Consider the following 7057-nt stretch of genomic DNA (forward strand, 5'->3'; position numbering starts at 1 on the left):
TTCTAGAGCTACAGAACCCACAAAATGACAGAGTGGAACACATATCCAGTCCAAGAGAGCCTGGAAGGCCGACAGGAAGGTTCTACTGTACTAGGTGGGGAACAGAGCATAGTCTGGCATGGGCCGTGCTGGCACAGATGAGCTGAAGCAGACCTCAGGGTACCGTGTCACCAGGAGCTGTGGCAGTTTCCAGACTCTTCAACCCACAAATGCCAAAGACAGCATAGAAGGTTAGTGGGAAAACTCTGTGAGACCTGGGTGAAAGGAGCAAGGTCTGGCCCCAGCCTGGGAGAGGGGGCAGCAGAGGCAGTGGTAGAAACAGCAGCAGTGGTTGCTTCCAGAGCCCTAGGCCCACAGACAGTGGGGAATCAAGTGGCTGATACCAAACCCCTGAAGCCTGGGTCATTGCACCTATACCCACCCCACGCCTACTCCCACTGCCACTGGAAGCAGAGTCCTACCTTGACAAAGAGTTAGAAAGGCAAGTATTTGGCTGGGAAGATGAGCAAACAGCATTAAAAAAAACAACCCTCAGACTATAGAATCTTACTTTGGTGACAATGAAAATCAAAACATACAACCAGAAGAAGACAACAAAATCAAAGCTCCTACATCAAAAGCCTCTGGGAAAAATATGAATAGGTCTCAGGCAATGGAAGAGCTTAAAAAGGATTTTGAAAATCAAATAAGAGTGGGAGAGGAAAAACTGGGAAGAGAAATAAGAGTGAAGCAAGAAAATCATGAAAAACAGTCAACAGCCTGCTAAAGGAGACCCTCCAAAATACTGAAGAAAATAACACCTTAAAAAATAGATTAATTGGGGGTGGCTAGGTGGCACAATGAGTAGAACAGCAGCCCTGGAGTCAGGAGGACCTGAATTCAAATCCGGCCTCAGACACTTAGCACACAGACACACAAAACCTAGCCATGTAACCTTGGGCAAGTTACTACTTAACCCCAATTGCCCTCCAAAAAGCAAAATAATAATAATAATAATTAGATTAATCCAAATGGCAAAAGAGGTCCAAAAGGTCAATGAAGAGAAGAATGCCTTAAAAAGTAGAACTGACCAAATGGAAAAGGAGCTCACTGAAGAAAATAATTACTTAAAAATTAGAATGGAGCAAATGGAAACTAATGACTTTATGAAGAATCAAAATACTATAAAAACAGAGCCAAAATAATGAAAAAATAGAAGATAATGTGACATATTTCACTGGAAAAACCACTTACCTGGAAAATAGATCTAGGAGAGATAACTAAAAAAATTTTGGACTACCTGAAAGACATGATAAAAAAAAAAGAGCCTAGACATTATCTTTCAAGAAATTATCAAGGAAAACTGCCCTGATATTCTAGAACTAGGGGGTAAAATAGAAATTGAAAGAATTCACTGATCATCTCTTGAAAGAGATCCCAAAAGGAAAACTCCTAGGAATATTGTAGCCAAATTCCAGAGTTCCCAGGTCAAGGAAGGCAGTCAGAAAAAAAGCAATTTGAGTATTGTGGAAATACAATAAGGATAAGACAAGATCTAGCAGCATTTACATTAAGGGATCAAAGGACTTGGAATATGATTGTAGTAACCACCCATTTTGTGAACATCCCCCATCTCACCCCATCATAGGAAAACTACCTAGGAAACCTGCCCAAAACTCAACAAAGCAGCAAACCTGCCAAGTAAGCCTGTCCATACCTGCTACCTGAAGCCTTCTTAGCTCCCCCCTTCTGTTCAGTTCTTGAAATAGATTTAGGAATTTTCCAGTTGGGCAACAAACTGATCACTAGGCAACAATCATTAAGCAACACTATCCTTTGGCTTCTGTATTTTCCCTGCTTATTCCCCTTGGCGACATTTATACTGTGGCTTTTGTCTATATAAACCCCAAGACTGCCTGACTTGGGTACATGGCAGCCCTGGGTTAATTATACTCCACAATAAACTCCATTTAAAATGATTAATGGTCTCCATCTTGCAATTTCACATTATAACATGATATTCAGGAGGTCAGAGGAACTAGAATTAAAACCAAGAATCACCTACCCAGCAAAACCAACTATAATACTTCAGGGGAAAAAAATGGATATATAATAAAATAGAGGAATATCAAGCATTCTTTTTTTAAATATTTCAGAAATAGACATTTCTACAAAAAACATTTATATATATGTATATATATATAAAAGGCTCCCCCCAAAGACCAAACTAGATGGTATCCTTCACCTGAATCACCAGGAAGAGTGATTCATTCTCATTCTTCTCTATTATTTTCCACTTAAGCTTTTAGTTTCTCAAGTAAAGCAGCCATGCCTTTGCTGTTTTCCCCTTTTTCCAATGTGGGGATAAGACTTTTCAGTCCAGATTTAACTTTATTTACCACTTCTGGATCAGAGTTTTGGAGGAGATGAGAAAGAATAATAGCACCTCGATTAACTCCTGCCCAGGTCTTCAATTTCTTGACACCAACATGCTCTACCAATGTTTTTGCAAAAGAACCTTCTCTTCCATTTTCTTTCATTTTTTCATCTTGTTCTATTAATCATTTCAGAACTAGATGTCCAGCTGGATGTTCTGCCATGTGGAGCTCTCCATCCTTGCCACCAGAAAATCATTTCAGGAGCAGCTAATTTAGCAATGGTATTCAAAGCAGGCTGAATATCTCCAATAGCAGATCCCAGGACATTAACAACAAACACACATGTTGATTTGTCTGTCATCAATTTCTGGACATGCTCCTGCACATAACTTAACAGGGCTGGGGAAATAGACTCCAAGAGTTCCTTACGGTGGATTATACTATCTTTCTTACTATGTGCATTTCCATCACCCTTCGTAGAACCTCAATGATTTCAGGTACAAGGTGTGCAGGATCTCTAGGGCTTAGTAAATACAAAAGAACTTTCCTTCCACATTTATTGTTCACTATATTTGGCAGGGAATTGATGATTTCCGACATAACTATTTGTTTCATAAGTTTAGTATCATCAACACAATCAAAGGCTGCCAGCAAAACTAAATGAGAATATTCACCGCTGTCTACTTTTTCAACATGTCTTCATTGTTTTAATAATAACTTTTCTGTCCTTTGGTGTGCCATGCCACAGACAGTACATGGCTACTCTAGCTCCATCATGTGTATGTGCAAGGTGTATTACAGCTTCTCTGATTGCTTCAATCATTTCTGATCTGAGCTTTGGGGGTGCATAGGTGAAAAAGTCCAAGAATACTTTATGTACCAGTGAATGTTTAATTACAGGTTTTTTTTGAGCCATTGGTGTAAGAATCTGTTTCATTTCATCCATAATAGCCTCTTGTTTATCAGGCTGTACCTCTAACACTTTTTCCATAGTTGGGTGAATTGTAGACTTGTAAAGCTGGAATGTATTCCCATAGAGCTCTTCTACCAGCATATTCCACTGTTCCAAAATTGCTTTGTCATCGTAAGCATATTCCACCACGACCAATGCTTCTGCATGGCACAACATCTTCCGCACTTGGCCTTTAAAACGTTTTATTATTTCTACAATTTGTGATTTATTTCCGTACATGAGAAATTTCTTAACGACATTTCTGGAATATTTGGCCTTACTCAATTCAACCCAATTATCTTTTAATTCTTCAGATGCTTCTTTCCTTTGTTCCCCTTTACCATATTGAATGTAACACTGGATAATAATTGAATCATGTGCAAATGAATACTCTTAATCTTGCCCTGAATCAACTTCTGTAATTCACTCATCAACTTTGCTCTTTTTTCTTTGTCACAATTTTCTCTTCTTAGGGATTCCCATATTTGCTTTGCCTTGAAAATGGTGTCATAGTTGCCTTATCATCATTGAGTTGTCTGCTTTACCTTAGTTCTTTCTTTTTCTTTTTCACATCATCCCACTTGGGTTTCTTAGCTGCTGTCTCTTCACCTCTGCCCTCAGGTTGGAACTTTCTTTTTGCCTGCAACTTGTTTCCTTCTTGTTTATTCTTGAACTGTTTCAGGTTAGTTTTCTTGGGTAACAAGTCCCCCTCCTGTTTATTCTTGAACTGTTTTGCACCACTTTTCTTGGGTAATATGTCCCCCACTTTTTTGCTTTTCAACTGTTTTGCGCCAGTTTTCTTCGGCAACATGTCTCCTTGCTGCTTATTCTTGAATTGTTTCAGGCCTGTTTTCCCAGGCTTTGTGTTACTTTTCTCAAACTTCTTGGAGCTGAATTTAGATCCTCTTCCTTCATCACCTTTACTCAGAAACTTCTTTGGAGATTTAGAATCATTGTCCTTTTTAAATCTTTTTTTTTCCTTGTGGTATCTTTCCACCTTTTCCTGTGAAATTTTTTTTTACCTTTGACTTCCATAGCGGCAATTCTGCACGTGCCACCACCACCGAACCATCAGCAAGGCAGTTTCTGCTTCAATTTCAAGCATTCTTGATGAAAAGACCAGAGCTGAATAGAAAATTTGACTTTCAAATACAAGAATCAAGAGAAGCATGAAAAGGTTAACAGGAAAGAGAAATCATAAGGGACTTATTAAAGTTGAACTGTTTACATTTCTACCTGGAAAGATAATATTTGTAACTCATGAGACCTTTCTCAGTATTAGGGTAGTTGGTAGATAGGTAGATAGATATAGAGAAAGAGAGAGAGAGGGGTCACAGGGTGAGTTGAATATGAAGGGATGATATCTAAAAAATAAAATTAAGGGGTGAGAGAGGAATATATTAGGAGGAGAAAGGGAGAGATAGAATGGGGTAAATTATCTCACATAAAAGAGGCAAGAAAAAGGTTTCACAATGAGGGGAAGAGGAGGAGGTGAGATGGAATGGGTGAACCCTACTCTCATCGGATTTGGCTTAAGGAAGGAATAACATACATACTAAATTGGGTATCTTACCTACAGGAAAAGTAAGGGGGAAGGGTATAAGGGGCGAGGGGAGATAGAAGGGGGGGCAGATTGGGGAAGGAGGTAGTCAGAAGCAGACACTTTTGAAAAGGGACAGGATCAAAGAAGAAAATAGAATAAGGGGAGGGGGAGTCAGTTTGACAATTTTTATTTCTCAATTAGAGATTAAGTAATAGTTTTAAAAATTAATGAAAAAATTTTAATGGGATCCTTAGTCATAAACTGAAAAATACTCCCAAGTTGAAAGATTTCTAAATAAAACTCCCCTTTTATATTTTAGTGCAAAAGTGTGTTTTCCAGTAATTTTCCATTGCTCAGTGATTTTAATACAGGATGGCATTGACTGATTATTTCCTGAGGATTCTCCATCAGAGCTTTCCACAAATGATGAAGTTAAAATGTAATGGAATCATGTTTCTTAAAATGTCTGTTGTTGTTTTAGGGTCATGCTAGGTATTATACATTTATAATCTTCTGCTTGCCCTCCTGGCAGGAATCAAAGTCTCCCTTGAAGAAGAGAGGGTGGAGGCAACTCAAGATATCTAGTCATACCTCCTTGTGAGACATATTCAGAGATAGGTTATTGTAATGGGAATGTAAATTTTAAAGATCTTCCCTGCCCCTAGGCTAAAGTGCACCTGGAGCCTGGGGTGGGAGGCTTGTTTTTCACTAGATACTTCTTGATTGGCCAGTGGGTCAATAAGGTTGTTACATTCTCTGAGCCTGGAGAAGGCTACGTAAGCCCTGATGTGTAGCTTTGTTTTGGGCCTCACTTTGAGAAGTTGAGAAGTGTTCTATAATTTTTCTAGATGAAACTTTGGGAAGCTGTCGCCCAGGGCCCCCCCCCCCCAGCTTTGAAACCCAGATGTTGTTTGGTATGGATGTAATGGCTGGACAGTTTGGAAATCTGTCTACTTGATCTGTTTCTGTCTTGATAACTCTGTCTGTATATTCTGAAGTTCAGGGTGCTGACCTCTTTCCCTTGAACTAGGTAAACGATACATATTTGACTGATTAAAGTAAGCTTGTTAACCCATTTTGAGTTGCTTTCCTTTAACAAAGCAGATCTAAGAACCTGTGGTGGCAGCGACCCTGGGGACACTGGGGTGCTTGCCTCTACAGTTATGTGAACACACATAAGCTACATATACACATATAACTATCCAACAACAACTGCTATATACAGCTATTAGTACTAAGTATAATTATTTATGTTTCCATCAATGCCCATTATATTCATGGAGGCAGAAGATTTGAGTTGCTCTGCCAGTCCTGTGCAGTCATTTCACCTTTATATGCCTCCTATTTCCTTATCTAAAAAATGTTTCTAATACCTTGCCTTACCTACCTCACAGTATGGTTGTAGAGACTAAATGCTTTGTACAAAGTCAAAGCCACTGTGGACCTTGGTTATCTGTAGAGACTATACCAAGCCCTAGCATTTCCGCTAACGGTATCAAATTTCAGAAACCCCAGAAGAATAGGACACTCAAGTCAGGCCACTAGGTAGAGTACCAAGGCCTAGGACAATTTCTTGCATATATCAGGTAGCTAATAAAGATTTATTTAATTGAAGTGACTTGACAGCAGACAGCTATAATGCTGTTCTTCCTTTCTATTCTTCTTTTCTGAAAAGTATAAAAAGTATCCTAACACCACACATCTCTGAACAAATACTTAATGGTATTTTACAATCTTGCCCATTTTCCAGCACCTTTATTGTTTCCCCCTTTATCCGATGAATTAATTAGGACCTTTTAAATAATTAATTTATTTTTAGTTTTCAACATTCACTTCCAAAGGATTTTGAGCTTTAAATTTTCTTCCTCTATCTCTCCTTCTGTTGTGCGGGTTTCTCCGTCCCCCCATGCCTCAAGGAAGTCAGCAGACTGCTGGGTCAGCTCTGCCTCCCCCCTGGGTCTCCGCCCTTTCCAGTCAACTCACCTGCATAGAAGTGGTCAGGCGCAGGAGTTTCAAGGGGTGTACTGACCAGTCACTGCTTACGAAAGGTCCCCTTTATAAGCTGAGGTTTTGCCCCAGATCCGGGCCTTTGCTGGCTGCTGCTACTGCTATTGCTGTACCTGGATATGTGGCCTGATCAGCCAACATGGCATTTTAATAAAAGGTCCATTCTAAAATTACTTGGGTCTTGCTCGCATTAATCGA

The 7057-nt window shown here is 39.5% G+C and overlaps 1 pseudogene; it reads right to left on the reverse strand.

Moving 5' to 3' along the window:
* Positions 1-1935: 1935 nt before the first annotated feature.
* Positions 1936-4349, reverse strand: LOC138161308 (pumilio homolog 3 pseudogene; annotated as a pseudogene).
* Positions 4350-7057: the final 2708 nt, after the last annotated feature.

Source organism: Petaurus breviceps, unplaced genomic scaffold (genome assembly GCF_028583685.1).
Source record: "Petaurus breviceps papuanus isolate PSGF00001 unplaced genomic scaffold, PetGlider_PUasm1.0 118, whole genome shotgun sequence".
In the NCBI taxonomy this organism is placed as follows: Eukaryota; Metazoa; Chordata; class Mammalia; order Diprotodontia; family Petauridae; genus Petaurus; species Petaurus breviceps.